This window comes from Dermacentor andersoni, chromosome 6 (genome assembly GCF_023375885.2).
Source record: "Dermacentor andersoni chromosome 6, qqDerAnde1_hic_scaffold, whole genome shotgun sequence".
Classification (NCBI taxonomy): domain Eukaryota; kingdom Metazoa; phylum Arthropoda; class Arachnida; order Ixodida; family Ixodidae; genus Dermacentor; species Dermacentor andersoni.
In genome coordinates this window covers 146,419,174-146,435,847 of record NC_092819.1, presented here as the reverse complement: position 1 = coordinate 146,435,847, position 16,674 = coordinate 146,419,174, and positions in this window count along the sequence as shown.

Genomic DNA, 16,674 nt, shown 5'->3' with positions numbered 1-16,674 from the left:
TGATTACGCCCCCAGATACGCTATCACGCAGGCTTTCTCTACCAGTTGCGCTACTGACGTCGTGGACTTTCCCTTGCATGACGTTATCTTGCTTCATGGCACCCCGTGACAGCTGCTTACTGAGCGTGGTCGTAACTTCCTCTGGAAAGTTATCGCCGACATTGTGCGTTCCTGCTCCACTCAACACCAGCTGACTACCTCATACCATCCTCAAACCAACGGCCTGACAGAACGGTTAAACCGTACTCTTACCGATATGCTGTCCAAGTACGTTTCCAAGGACCACCACGACTGGGACATTGCCCTTCCTTACGTCACATTTGCGTATAATTCTTCCCCGCACGGCACGGCCGGATTTTCTCCATTTTATCTACTGTACTGTCGCGAACCGACCTTGCCATTTGACACGGCACTTCCTCCTGCTGCGATCTTAACAAGCGAGTATGCGCACGACGCCATCGCCCTCACCGACCATGCACGCCAGCTTTCCCGTGCTCGACGGACGGCCCCGCAAACCACTCAGCAGCGTGAGTACAACGCCCGCCACCGGGACGAACAGTTTTCGCCTGGTGCGCTCGTGCTCCTGTGGTCGCCCTCTCGTCACGTCGGACGTTTAGAAAAGCTCCTTTCGCGATACACAGGGCCCTACCACGTGCATCACCAGGTGACGCCTGTGACGTACGAAATTGCTCCTGTGAGTTCAACGTCGTCCTCTACTCTGGCATCTAGTGATGTCGTGCACGTCAGTAGGCCCAAGGCCTACTACACTGTTTCCGAGTCCGGCCTTTAGTCACTCCAGGACGGCGCTTTTGCCGCCGGGGGTAGTGCTACGGAACAGCATTTGCGATAACGAAGAGGCGAGTAGTGTGAAGACGACGATGACTAAGAGGCAAGACGACCAAGAGACGGTGACGACCAAGAGGCTGTTGCGAAGAGGCAACAGCCCGCTAGCCCAGACTTCGCCAAGAGGCAACAGCCCGCTAGCCTCCGCTAGCCCAGGCTGTTGCCAAGAGGCAACAGCCTGGGCTAGCGGGCTGTTGCCTCTTGGCGAATTGCGGCGTATTTCCTTATAAATATACTTGTATATAGCTCTTCGTCGGCGTCTTCCTACGTAATAATATACTTGTTTCTGAGTTGCAATAGATCCCTTAACGTATATCATTTACTCTGGCCGTGCTCGCAAGCTCACGTAAACTACGAACAGGACAAGCGCAAGTTTGAAGAAGCAATCCGGAGTGAAGAACTCGCTCCCCAACTTTGGGCCGTCCAGCAGGTCCACGACGCCGCCAGGAAACTCAACCTCCCGGTTCCGTCGTGGGAGACGCCCACTCCATGAGAGCCCAAAGCTCTCGTGGCCTGCAGGACCTCTAATAAAGTTGATTTCCTCCTTCCTCCGAGTGCAGGAAACAGGATACAGAAAAGGAGTGACCGACTGCCGCCTGACACACGCCAGCATGTGGCTTTGACGCATCGGCGTAAAATTCCGGGCAAGGGGATTTTGGCTGGACTTCAAGAAAATGCACTTGGATGTGTATTTTAGGACCGTGCTTCGCGGCGTCAATGAACGATGTGTCACATTAGAAATTTGCCATTGTAATGGTGGTAACACCTTTGCCGGAAGCCCTACACGACGCTCAAGGAGTGGAACAGCCATTTCTTCAACTGGTTTCCACGCGCGTACTGAGATGGGCTCCCTTGCACTAGCGCGGGTAAAAAAAAGTCTGACACACGCAATGTTATGTGTGATGGAGTAACAATGATGTTGACAGTTTGAATTTACTAGCAGAAATTACGTAAAACTGGTGTAAGTCCTTTGAAAATCGAGGGACCAATCGTTTGACTCTACATAAAGACTTTGCACAGGACTTGCCCTGAAGGCTCCGGCCCCGAGAAGGATTGCTAAATGGTGGACAGTATCCACAATCACTAAAACACTGATTGCAGTGGACTGATAAGCTATCGCGCCATAGTACAGGTTTTCACGAATGAAGATTTTGTGTAAGATTAATAGACAGTTCCTGTCACTGCCCCATGGGGTATGCGACAAAATTTGTAGTATGTCTATTGCTTTTGCCCTTGTCTATTGCACATTTACCCTTGAGGTACTTTATGTGCCGAATCGGTAAGTTTTGTGTTAGAATAATGCCTAAAGATTTGGGTTCTGTGTTGGCTAGTATGTGCTGTCCGTGAAGTTCCACTTCGGGGCCTGCTAATAGCCCTCTTTCGTGTGAATAGAACACACGAGCTTTCAATAGGAGTTATTTTCAATTCATTTTCAGTGACCCATTTAGACACTCTGTTCAGGGATACTTGAACCTGTCGCTCGCACACTGTAAGGTTACAGGATTTTAACTTATCTTTATGTCATCGACGTACACGGAATAAGATATGGCCGAAATCAGTTATGTTAGGTCTGAATTCATCTGAACCATAAAGAGCGTGCAGCTGAGCACGCCTCCTCGAACCACTCCATTTTCCTAGAAAATGGAGTAGTTGGAGTAAATGGAGTAAATGGAGTAAATGGAGAAACGGCCCAGAAAATTTCCCATTTTGAATAGCAAAAATGACTGTGCAAGTAGATATTGTTTTCAATAATGCTTAACATGTTCCCGCGGATGCCCATTGGCAACGGGTCTCGGAGGATTCCGTAACGCCGTGTTTTGTCAACACGCCTTTTGCATACCGAGAAATACAGACATGAAGAAGTGGCTATGTATGAGTGCATCTAAAATATTCGTTCTAATGCGCGTGATATAGCCGCTTGTAGATTACCCTTCTCTGAAATCGCATTGATGAGGATCTATCAGTCTGTTACATTCCAGGAAATGCAGAAGACGAGAGACGAATAATGTTTTTGTAAATAACTTACGAAGGCAACTCGTGAGCGCAATTGGGCGATAACTTGTCACGGAAAGGGTGCGTTTCTCTTGTTCTAAAACTGGAACCACAATGGCTTCTTTCCATGAAGATGGAAGGTACCAAGCAGCCCATATGGCACTGTAAAGTGCACGAAGAGTCATTTGAGTATCGTTCAGAAGGTGTTTACTTATGTCCTACATGATTTCTTCTGGTCTGGGTGCAGAGTTAAGACAAGCATTCAAGGAAGCTCTAAGCTCGGCGATAGTAAAAGGTGGCTTGTAAAGTTTGTTCTGCCTACGTTTTGCGTCGCATGTCCTGCGTTCTGCGATTTCTTTCTGTTTTAGGAGTGCCTCGGAATAATGAATTGAACTGGATGCGCCCTCGAAGTGTTCAATAAGAGCATCGGCCTGGTCTATCCCTTGGTCATCGACCAGAGGTAATGGCTGGGTTTTCTGCACATTAAGCCTTTTTGGACCATTCTAAATTTTCGCCTCCTGCGTGTAAGAGTTTAAGCTTGAAAGAAAACTCTCCCAGCTTGCCCTCTTTGCCTGTCTCCGTATGCGCCTTCCCTGTGATTTGACGGGTTCAGACTCAACGAGCTTTCTTTGCCTCTTCCTTCGACTTTTGCGCTGCAACTGCTGCTGCTCTTGCCCTGCACGCCACGTCGGAGGTGATTGAGTGCTCCGAGCAGGGCTGCGGGAGACGATTTAGACGACATTTCAGGAGAGTAGGACTACAGTGCACTCTGACGCGACGTGGGCGACGCGACAATGGCCTCTGGGCGCCGTAATTAGGCGTGACCCACCGCAAAAGCATTACAGAAGCTGGCGCGCTTGCCTCCAGCCTCACGCGCAACAACAATGACAGTCCAGGGAGGAGGTACGGTGAATGTTAGGGAGGGAGCTGAGAGAGAAAGAGGAGGCAGAGAATGGGTACAACCAGATACCGTACGACGCAGTCAGGAAACAGGTGGTTAGCCGTTCCCCTCTGCGCTTGTGGCTGTTCTCCTAACGTGACTCGGGAGAACGAAAACGCGTCATCAGAAAGAATTGCTCATTTGGGCTTTTAATTAAAGTAATGAGAGAATGAATGCCACGTGTCTCTGTATACTACATGGCCAAAAACAAGGGGTGCAGGCAAGGTAACATCTAACATCAAATGACTGTTATATGCCATCAACATCACCGTAAAGTGGTGTCAATGAACGCAATAAGCACAGAAAGCTTCGCCTACATTGATTGCCACAGTGCGTGGGATCTGCATATCTTTTGTTAGTTCGCGCCTGCGTGCAGTCATTATTTCAGCAGGGTACCCGTCTGTTAGATGACTGCCCTTTGAGTAGCACATTTCGTCTCTGCTGTGTCTATAATAAAAGCAGTAAGATACGCTACAGCGTTGTCTATGCTAAAATTGCTGATGTAAGCTCGCCTTATATATGTTGGTTCATTAACCCTCAACCAATCTGCCGATAGCAGTTTCCATCTAAGGACATGCGGAGGGCCGTTTTCTTGTTTTATGAAGTTTGTCGCCACAGGGAGGGGTCACTATCAGAATGATTTTTGGTGATACTCCACTCCAAGAGGAAAAGCCAGTGAGCCAATCGCAAAATCTATCGAAAAATAGGAATTGTAATGGATATTGTAGTAAGTTCGTTCTTTCTAATTGAACGGGAAATCACCAGAAGTCATTGTAACTTGTCTAATAGTCGACCCCTCGAGTCACACCGGGAGTACGCCACGGAGTGATGTGGACATTGAAGTCACCAACGACAACGAAAGGTTTGGAGAGCTGATTAATGAGGCTGTAGAATTCTGTCTCGCTGTTGTGAGAATGGGCGTAAACGTGAGCGGCCGGAACGGTGCAGCCGCCTGGTGGCGTAGAGTTCAACCAGACAAACACAGAGCTAAAATTGCAGTAATCCCCTATACCCTGCTCCGCTGCTGGTGCAAATTTTCGGCAGCGGCGTAATTGTAGACAAGATTGCGCCGCTGTCGAAAATTTACACCAGCAGCTAAGGAGAATATAGTAATTGGCTCTGTGTTTACGTGATTGAGCTTTACACTACCAGTGGGCGCCACCAATCTGGCCGCTCACATTTACGCCCCCGCTCAACCGGCGAACGCCCGGGCTTGCAGGAGTACCGGACGCACAAAAATTCTCTATTGAGTGCTTTTTGAAGCTCAGTTCACGCGTTTTTCTGCACACGTTAATGCAGTTAGTTCTCGAGCGCCTAGGCACTATCTGTCTATCGTCAGGATACTGTAGAAATGCTGATTACTTCCTCAACCCATACACGAATGGCCGCCGTGCTGTGTCGGAATACGCTTCAGCTAATCGAGGCGTATTCCATACAGTTGTATGGAACGGCCTTTGCAGCACGAATAGTTAAAGTGTTGAGAAATGGCAAATATAATTTTTATCTGCCTATGCGCAACGTATTTCTTCCATATGGGTTGACAGTTCTGCTGTAACCTCAATGGCATGCGTTTGCTTTAGACGCGTTAAAGTGCACCTTGCATTTGTCGAGGCGTTTCTACGCGGAACAATTTGTTGCTGCGATTTCCTTTGTTATGCTCGCGCTAAAGTCCCAGAGGAAACGTAAGACTTCTTCCATTCAGAGACATAGACGGTAAATTTTATTATAATTCAGCCCATATAGTCTGGAGTACGTTGATAACTTGTACATAACTGTGCCGTATTTTAACTTCTGAGAAGACGTTATAACTATATGCCGCAAATGTCGGCATCTTGGGAAATACGCCATCCTTGGGTTTAGTGAAGCTACTCAGCACTAATCTTAGATGGCCTAAATGGCCACTAATCTGTCCACTTACATTTACAGATACATGGAATTGTTTTCACATTGTCTTATAATGTGCGTCTTGCCAGCTGTCTTGAAATGCCTTTCATACTAGCATATACCGCCGGTGAGTCTACTGTGATTGGTGCTACTGCATTACTCGCCATTGTTTCCTTAGGTTGTTCATTTGTGCATGTCATATGTGTTACAATAATTTTTATTGCACTGCAAAGTACATTAAGCCAGCATGCTAAAGCGAAGGCCACTCGGCTGTACCTTTTTTCGTGCCTAAACAAACCTTGTTGCTGTAGTTGTTAATGTTATTCTTTTTTGTTATTGTTTTTATTCTTATTATTATTATTATTTATGACTTTCTAAGCAGCCAATGGAGGAGCTGCAGTCCCGGGAGAAAGTGTGCAGGAAATAAAAGCGGCCGCTTCGTTGTTTCCCTCTCTCTCTCTCTCTCTCTCTCTCTCTCTCTAAGAATGTTTAGCAGGGTCAGATAAACCTGCTCAGGGATCAGAAATTAGGCATTAGAAAGGAGGGTAGTCTGTATCGCAGTTCTGCTGTGTTCTCGCGGTCAAATGCTGATAAAATACATCTAACTGGCGGCAGAAGTAACGCCAGCTAGGTATGCTATATCAACACTAGAATGCCAGTACACAACTGTACTGGGGACACTATAGGATCGACAGGTCTAGCCAGGGAAGCTTTCGTGGAAAATAATTGATTGAGCAAATCCCGATGTCGCATTTACAGGTTAGTATTGATCTGATAAGGGAAAGAAATGCTATCTCGAGGAACGGGTGTCCCGTTCCCAATACTTCCTGTGGTGGTTGCGCAATTAAGACCCTATTCCGCATCTTCCACCATCCCGTCCTGGCGCGCCAGCCCTGAGCGCACTCCTGTGTAGTGATTCAAAGCAGTGGCTAACTCTCGAAGCTAAAGAGAGGTAAGCCACATGGGAGGTTTTACGCGGGACGTACATATTTACAAAGGGACTTATCAGAGGTAATTATCTTAAAATGTGAGTTTAGAACTGTTTCTAATGCTGCTCTCAGCAGGCAGGTGCATCGAACTTGTGAAGGGATTAACTAAAGCTTGTGTGTGGGCCAGTTCACATGGCATTACTAATAAAGCAACGCGTTAAGATATCCACAAATAAAAAAAAGAAGAGCCAGCGTGGCAGGGCGGGGCAGTTCATTTAAATTTAAAAGCGCGACAAGAGATCAAAGCACAGTGAGAGCCGCATGACAGGGCGCTGAACTTGCATGAGTGAGTTAATAAACTATATTTCAGAGATCAAGCTGTTGATGCTTATTCCAGGTAGCCGTGGCCCTGTGCTGATAGCCTGGGCCTGTTCACCAGCCGAAGATCGTCCTCAAGTTTTGGGCTTGTCAGCGGTGCCCGCCACTGTTTTTCTGTTGCTGCTTTCATAGGCGTTGTCCGCGGGTTCTTTTTGCATCCCAGGCAATCCGAAAATTGTATTTTACCTAATAATAGAACGCTACATGGACGCACAAAACAAGCAATCGAGCATGCGCAGCGCAGGAAGGCTATAATAGTTAGCACTTCCTATGTTCAAAGAATACGTAGGACGCCTTATTTGTAGTTGACATTACGCGCCGTTTCATTATGCAAGTAAAGAAGCGGCGCGCTAAAACTCGGAACGTTTTGAAATTTTGAACAGCCGAACTGAGAAACAAAGTACTAAGGAAGACACGAGGACGTTTGTTTACTCCTCAGTCCTTAGTTTTTCAGTTCAGCTGTTCGAAACTTGTCTTAGCTATGAAGCAGCTAGCTCAGTTCAACACTGTTCTTTCACATCATGTCGCAGACATTGCATCGCTGGCCGGACGACTGTAAGTGTCGACTGATAGCAGCTGAAGCAATCTGAAAGGCAAGTTGATCGACGGTCGCCGTGCGAGGAAAGGGAGGTGGAGGGAGAAACAGGTGGAGAGAAACGTGGAGGCGGAGGGAAGATATCTGGAGATCAGAGTCGCCGCAAAGCGGCGCGCTCTGTATACAGAACTTCTGACACCTGCGGGCGTGAACGCGCGGTTCGGTGGACGTGGTCGCGCGCGAGCGCCGCAGAGCCTTTGTTATGGGCCACTACGGACAGTCACGGAAGCATGAAGGACTACGCTACTACTTCGAAGAAGCATCCAGACTGGAATACGACCAAGCGAAAGACATCCTGAGCTTTGAACGTGCAGCCAGAGGGGTCTACCGAAATGCGTGGAAAGAAGCTGATGCCCTCTACCGAGTGAGGCGTAAAGAGAATCCTTCGCAACTACGGAACGCGATGAAGGAAGAGCACTTCGTGGCCATTATGTGCTATACGCTGGAAAGACCAAACATTTGCCGCCATTTCAACCAACTCTGCCGCGCCGCGATGCCTACGAAGGAGAGTTGGCATTCTTTCCCCTACAAGAGTCTTCTGTATTTCCTCATCCAGGCGTTCAATCAGTTGCCTGACTTTCATGCGCCTGAGGTGTTTCGAGGGGTCGACAACTTTGTTCACACCAAGTATGAAGCACGGTTCGTTCAGTTCCTGTCTGCCACTGTGAGTCCGCGGCAAGCTGCAAAATTTGGCCATGGTGTGCATCTCCTGGTTCTGCGAGGCATTCCCGCCTCTCTAATGAAAGACATAAGCACCTACTCAATCTATCCAAAGCACAAGGAGGTTTTGGTCTGGCCCTTCTGCGTGTTTACACTAACATCGGGGGAGGAGGAAACCGAAAAAATTCTCGAGTTCGATCGCGAGGAAACGTGCAGTCAGGAGAGCTTCTGTGCAACTATCACATGGAAATCGACTGTCACTCCGCCGGAGTCGCGCACTGATTTGGCGAGTGCTCCGCCGAGCTGCAACGCTACCGCCAAGATCAAGTCTGCCGAATCCACGACAATTTCCGGAGATCAAGGTGCGTTTCAAATCTACGCTCCAAGTGCCAAGCGTGCCAAGTCCAACTTTCCACAACCGACACCGGGAACCAGATACTTTCCGCAGCCTCCTCGCTCTCCTGTCAGGCGAGATGTGCGTGGAAGCTCAGCCGGAACGGTAACTTCGACGACTGTTGCCACACAGGAAAATCGCCGAAAGGTTAGCGGTGAAATCAAGCAGGACTCTGTGGCAACCGTGCCATGTGACGCCTCAAGTGAGCCTTCTTTGAAAGATTTTCCTAGGGACAGTCCGAGAAGGAACGCGAGCGTTGGCAAAATGGGTGTAAGGAACAACGTGGGCAAAATGTATGCACACGCGCAATCGAATAGATTGGCGCCTTCGGAACAAACCACGCGGGGAACTGTGATTATTATACCATCTCACTCCACTGAACCATCTGCGAGAGGTCCTGTCGGCACTACGGCATGGAACGCGTGCGTTTTCCCAGTGGGCGCGAGGAACTATTTGAGCCAGACATGTGCACATGTGGAACCGAATAGATTGGTGGCTTCCCACGAAGCTGTCCGCTGTGATAACCGTAGCGGAAGCTGTGCTCTGTGGAAACGGGTAGCAGCAGCAGTCTTCATTGGTTTGATTTTGCTTTTAGGTATGCTCCTTCTCTTGATGACATTTGTTTTAATAGTTTTTCTGACCGACGCCCGGTCACGCAGGCGCCGTCGTCGGCGGCCTGACCGAGCGATGGCACCAAAATATGGCCGACGGCGCAAAATTTGCGATGGCGACTTCTATAGCCGTTCTTGGGTTCAGATTTAAATACACTGGCTACATTGCGAAGGCCGCAATACGAAAAAGTTCATTTTCTGCAGTGTACAAGAGCAACATTATGTTAACCCTTCGTCGTCTAAGATGGAATATTTTGACCTTCAGCTCTACGACCGAGTCGTATTGTTCTCGGCTAGCATTCTTACGCAGCTGCTAAGAAGTCGTAGTACAGAACAAAGCGTAATAGTTCTGCTAAGCTAACTAGTACTGGAAAATTCTGGCCCTGCGCGAATTCCTAACAAGCCAACGCGAAGTAGTGGGGTCAATTTACTGCCACTCAGGCGTGGTAAATCTGGGCTTTCAACAACACGCAAGCTAGTTGCCGTATGCCCATCATCGTGCGCTGGCAAAATATTTTCATTTTTTCATTTACTAAGCAACAAATTTTACTAGAAAACGTGGCAGAATGTGCGCACAGCATATCAACATTTATGAGCTGCTTATTAATGAAGTCTCTTTGTGACCTTGCAATTATTATTATTATTATTATTATTATTATTATTACTATTATTATTATTATTATTTGCGGTGCACTTGTATTGAAACCTCCCATTGGTAGGCAAAAGGTTGTGACAGCGTATATAGCTAAAGGCAAAACTGAATTCATGGAAATGCAAGGATACACTAAAATTAACTTTTTTATTTGTAACGCCGTCATCGGGCATTAAACTCTCAACCTGAAAGCTTGTGGCGGGGAATCTTTGTGGTGGTCATATATAGGGTGTCCCAACATTCACGCAAGAAGTAATGTTGACAGAAAACACAGGCTTAGAATTAGAAAGTCAATATTTTCGTTAAATCATAAAGTTTACAGTATAGTGTTACGCACTGAACAACGTATAAGGTGAATGCCCTCACGACTTTGCTGACGCATGCGCACGCATTTCTTGAAAATTTCCATGACCATTTGCGTAAATTTCTATGACCATGAGCGTGAATTTCGTTGACCCAGCGCTCAATTTCTTCATTCAAGCCATGGGTGGTCGTCAGCTCGTTGCCATAAACCTTAGACTTAAAAAAAAATGAGCCCCAAGAAAATAAGTCCAACGGCGTTAAAACGCATGATCTGTGCGCTCGATTCTGACCACCAAAATGAAAAAAAAATTACCCGACGAGGAAATTACTCACGCAGTAATTACATTCTTTCTCGGGCTGTACAGCATGTGTCACCGCCTTGCTTAATCGCCATTGCCTGACCAGCGGCATTTTCGAAGAAGTCCAAAATTCGCACCATACAGTGGCACGCCGTGGATGCATTTGTTTCTCAACAATCACCCGTAGATTTTCTGAATTTTCTGAAATGCCACGATTTTGTCGATTAACCAAGCGATGAAGATGAAAATGAGCCCCATCGCTGAAGGTGATTTCATTCAGAAAATGGGCATCCACTTACCGTTCCATAATCCGTTCAACGAACTCTCTTCTCTGTGTGAGGTCAGTATGCTTCAGTTCTTGAGCCATTTGAACTTTGTAAGCATGAAGATGCAAACCCTTCGTCAGAATACGCTGTGCAGAGCGTGTCGAAATGTCCGATTCTTGACCACGGTGCGAAATTGATCTTCATGACTCTCAGCAACACTCTCACCAAGTGTTTCTATCTTTTGTGTTGAACGACTTGTTCAAAGACGGCCAACCTCTCTAAGATCACTAATTGATCCAGTCGCCCTACATTGTTAAATTATTCTATTCACAGTCTACGAAGCTAAATCACTATTCCGACCTTATTTTGTGCGAAAATTGCGAACTGTAGCCGCCAAACCTTCAATACATCTTAAATATTGCTCAACTATATAAAACGAGTTATTTTTGCGTCTAGCACTGCAACAGCCACGAACTGTCAGCTCTGATGCTGTCCTTGTTTTTTTTTTTCGTTGGCAAAACTTCAACGCATAAATGGCGCAAAATTGAAATCTCGCTTGAATTTAGAGATACCACATAGTTACGGGCCGGTTACGGGCCCAGAAATCGAAGGAAAGAGGAAAGTAATCGCGATTGCATCAGTTAGCTCTCTCCAAATTACGTTTGGGCCACGCGTGAGTTTGGCCTCTCAAAGTATGCGCATGTGGAATATGACGGAGGCCGTACGTAGTTGGGGAGCGGCGTATTATCTCCGGCCACGCGAGGTTTTTCAATGTGTACCCGCAGGAATAGCGGTAGACGAGCGCTTTTGCATTGCGCTTCGCTCGGAAAAAGGCAGTCGCCGCCTGGCTCTAAACCGTGGTGTGCAAGATCAAAACGCCGCAACCGCCGAGCCACAGAATGTCACATCGGTATACATGGGATCCTTTAACGCACTGTCTTAAAAAAAGTAAAAAAAAAAAACGCGGTCGCTTTTGAAAAATATGGCACTTTGGAAGAAACATTGACGTTTCGACTGAAGAATGATTTCCTTGGAAGAGAGGTGGGTGTCTTCAGAAAGAAAGTTGTGGCTGTTCAATACCGTGCTCACCGAGCTCTGTCCCTTGTGAGCGCTCTCGCGGTCGTTTTTTGTTATGCTGGAACGGTGAGGTGGAGGCAGGCTTATTGAACCATTTGGCGAGGAGTTGGCATATATATTAAGGATTGATGGGAAGTTGAGCACGACATCTGTCTTTATCTGTTTTATTCGTCACTTCACGCAATATGGTGATTTTTGGAAACATTGTGCTGATTCTCTTCATGTATGTTACTCTGTTTTTTTCACTACTGTTTGGGCTCTGTATTCGGTCTGCCAGTATGTTAAATATAAATAAATAAATAAATAAATAAATAAATAAATAAATAAATAAATAAATAAATAAATAAATAAATGAATGCAAGGACCCTTGACCTTGAGCTTCGTCTTTACGAGTGGAACGCGATAGCACTCAGAGATATCTGACTGCTTCTCACGTTTCCCAGGAACTGCAGCTTTTGCAACCGTAATGTTTACCGGGAAGGCTGGCGGCGAACGCTATGCACGAAGGCGAGTTTCCTGATAGAAACGCGGCCTCTTGCGTGCACCGATCCCGCATATTGTGCACAATGGCACCAAAAAAGAAAATACATAAACTTCAGGTTTCTGGTTGTGTTTCGCACTTGAATATATCAGTCTGAAAAAATTTAACATAAAATGCCTGCGCTGTCGGTGTTTTATTTCATGACATTTGTTTGTGGGCTGCCATTCTCAAAATTCGGAGGAATAACTTTGTCAAGAATGTAAAGCAAGGTATGATCAACTTTAGTGATAGAATAGTGTGGCAATATAATCGGCACACACCGTATGCCCTAAAGAAAGGCGTGGCATATACATATGCCTAAATATATACAGCAACTGTCGCTCACTGGTGGCTACGATGCCAACACCCAATTTCCTGCAGCACGAAGCTCTAACACTATCGCGTTAATAAATACATCAACAAGCAAAAAAACAATATCTTTTTGTGTTCCCGTCTTATTGTACTGCTCGTTGTGCATCATTGTCAATAAGCTCACTCAGCATGAAGCATAGTTCGCAGTCATACTTTTGTGGTACGTTAATCGTTTACTTTTCTTTTTCTCGTAAAACATTTTATAGCCATTCATAGAAACTAACGAAACGCACATTTCTGATTATCTGTTATGGTATAATCTTAATGCAAGGTGCACATTTCCATATTTCTACGCGCCAATAAATCAGAAGTAAGAACGTCAAGACCACTTCCACGTATCTCCTCAGAGGTTGCTTTACTACAGTGTGAAAATGAGTGCTTATAAATAGGTTAGCGTGGTAAAAGCCTCAATTTAAACGTGAAATCCGGAGTTTATTACAACTCCCCTTGTGTAAGAAGAATTTATTCATCCCATTCTTTAAAGGCTATTCAGATAAACAACTACACCCGCTTATAAGCAGCGTCTTTTCAGTTTGCCAAAGCATCGTGTTTCTTGCACTGCGGCGGGAAGACGTTCTCTAGTTTCGATGTAGCTAGGGCCGAGCTTTCTATATATACACACGGATACAAAAAAAAAAAAATTGCAATCTGGCTTGACGGAGTGAATACGCCGAATATCGACGCTCATCGATGCCAAAGTGAGATTTCAGCGTGTGCGGTGTTTTCAGATCGCATTGCTGTACAGAAACTGGCGAAGAACGAAGGCAAGTAGTTTGAGACATCGTTAAAGGAAAGAAACTCGCGTGTTTTAGGTGCCAAAACCCCGCTATGATTATGACGTAAGGGACTCCACAGCAAATCTGACCAGCAGCGGTTCTGTGTGGGCACCCTGCGCCCAGTGAGTGAGTGGTTTTGCCCCTGTGAAAATGTGACCGCCATTGCCGAGATTTTCACCCCATGCCCACGGGCTTTACAGTTCAACGCCAAAGCCACTACGCCACCATGGCGGGCCAACAAGCGGCCCTGCTAACGCACTGCCTCTACCAACCCTCCGCATTTGTAAAGGAATTTCTGAGCATTTGCTCGGGTACTTCACAATTCTTCGCGCAATCAGGAACTATATGTATATATATATATATATATATATATATATATATATATATATATATATATATGTACCTATTTTATATTAACGCATGCCAGAGAGTTATGGTAGGAGCGCATACTTCTCCCAGTGTCAGCTCCGGGCACCGGATGCTTCCTCGCGGGTTCCTACAACCTTCTACTTCTGGGAACAGGACGGCTATTCCAGAATGCAAACTTCTGCTTTTCCGGCGGAAGGAAGGTTTTCGAGCGCGCCGAACGTACATTCTTTTGAGTAAGTGGGCTCGAAGTGCACGACTGCCCTGCTACGCACGCCGCAGCAACTGGACGAAGACGTGCCGTTGCTGCAGTTATTATGAATCCTATTTCGCTACGCGAGCTAATAATTTCTTGGTACGAATAAAAAAACAGGCTTGAAGGGTGCCGTCAGCACTTCGTAAATTACGGTTGCTCGCTGCCTGTTGCGTCGTGGCCGGGTCTCGTCGGTAAGGCAAGGATGAAAAAAATGTGCTGCCCGTTTGAGCGGTGTTGTTCATCGTAGCACTTGTATATGCAAATGCTCCACAAGTGGATGCCATACTTGAGTGTTTTCCTAGCATAGAGGAGTAGAGTGAGAAAAAAAAAAATTGTACACATGAAGGGTTGCAACTGAGTGATGTCGACGCTGTTTCTTAATTATGTTTGACAGTGTACGTGAAGTTTTTAATTATTTGATGTAATTACTATATTTTCAGGCACCGTTTACTCAGGGGCTCAGGATTAATTTTGACCACCGGGGCTTTTTTTATATGTGCATGTCCAAGGCACGGTACACGAACATTTTTCGCATTCCGTCGGCATCGAATGCAGCCATTGCCACTGAGCTGCCGTTACGTGTTCAACATGTTGCGGATCAATGGCAAGCAGATGACTACCTACACACTCGTCGGCGCCGCAGTTCGACCGAGCAGTGTTTTGTATCGCAGGCGCAGCGCGCTATTTGTGGCCAGGATTCAACGAACCCAATTCCATGTGGCTGCTCGTCACCGCTTGGCCACGTAGCGCGCGCTCTTCGACCTTCGTTATCAGCGGCCTTTCTGTCCTGTTTCCATTGTGCCGGGGAGAACGCTTATCAGAAGGTTCCGTGTATTATCGCGGTCAGTATGAGCTGCAACCCGGTACCGCTTTGCCCGGCAACTTCGCGTTGTAGCTCACGGTGAGTGTGAGAGTACAGCGAGTTTGCTTTCAACGTTCTCGGCATTCGGAATGCCGTTAAAGGGGCCCTGCAACCTGCCAGGGAAAGCTGGTTGAGCGGCAACGATGTCATCGCCTGAATGCGCCGGGTCTGTGTGCTTTGCAGACAAAACGAGGCGAAAGCGATTGTTGCTGTGATGACTGGTTGAAAATGTAATGTACGAGTTACGTTCTCTCGATATTGTGTTATGTGCTACGCGGTACAGCTTAGACGACGCGTTGCATCACTGCATGATTTACGCCAGCCTTAACTTGTGTACGAGGGGCACTATAGCTATACATTATAACTGACATCGGTTATAAGTGGCAGGATTTTTTTGCGGGGGACCGCAGAAACAGGCAGAATGAACGTTCATGGTGGCGCCCAGCCTTTTCTCATCGCATGGCTGCCACCAGCGGTCACTCGTCATGGCTTTGTATTCAGTCAGCTGCATGGTGACAAGCCCGCAGCCCTTATGCGTGCCGTGCCGACATCCGGCGACAGGGTATCGAGGTTAAGGGCGACTGCGGTTACCGAGAAAAAAAAGGAAACGAAGGTTGAAGCATAGAGTAATATAGTAAACGTAAAGAGTGGGCGCTTCCGTAGGCCTCTGCTGCTGACTATGGCTCTTAGCGCACCTAGCGGAATTAGCGAAACTCACCAGCCTCCAAAATGGTCACCGCACGCCGCCGAATCTTGCAAGCCATGGTTTCATTTTCGTTTCTTTTATTATTTCTTTTTTGTGACCAGTACCGTTGCATAAATGGAGTGATTTCATGCGGACGCTTGTGCCGCTGTTTACACGTTGCGACGACGAGCGTACAGAGGTGTTCCACTATTATTATGTTTCAAGCTGTAACTTAGCGACAATCATGTCAACCGGTAATGAAGAAGTAGAAATTTCTCGCTTGGAATATTGTACTTCTAATAACTCGCACCAAAAGGTGTATCCTAAACAACTGGGCCATTTTTCTACAATATCAATCAGCTTGCTGGATCACGAAGCACACGAAGCGGGAAGAAACTGCGAAATGCAAGTAATGTAGAATAGTCGGAAGTTAATGGGGTGATGGTAGTTACCGTTACTCAAGCATAACAACACACACAAGACGTGTTATGACTACCCAGTAAATGAAAAAAAAAGGTATATACGCAGACAAGCCCACAATTAATTTACTTAAAATGAGATAGATTTAGAAGAAATAAGTATGACGCCCTATGTTGTACTTCTGCGAAGGAGGGTAATTCACGCGAACGGTTGCGTGCGAAAATAAAATGGCTACAAAAGCAGTTGGGCACGCACCAACACCCTCTACTCGAATCTGTAATCCACTTAGTGTCTCATTAAACACTTCCAAATATTGGCATCTCAGTCAGTTAAGGAGTTGGACTGTGTTGGGAGTCTTCACCTGCTGTCTTCGAAGCCTTGCAATTGTCTTCTGATACTTGGAAATTTGTCCTTGATGTATATTGGCTGTAGAATGCATTTTCAGGAAGGAATAGTGGAGATTGTTGCAATACGCAGAGGGGCAGGCAGAAGGTAAGCAATACTGGAGGCTTCAAAGCTATTGAATGTAAATGATACGATTCTTCGTGTAAGGACAAGGAAGCAGTGCTATAAATGCTAAGAAACGAGAACATT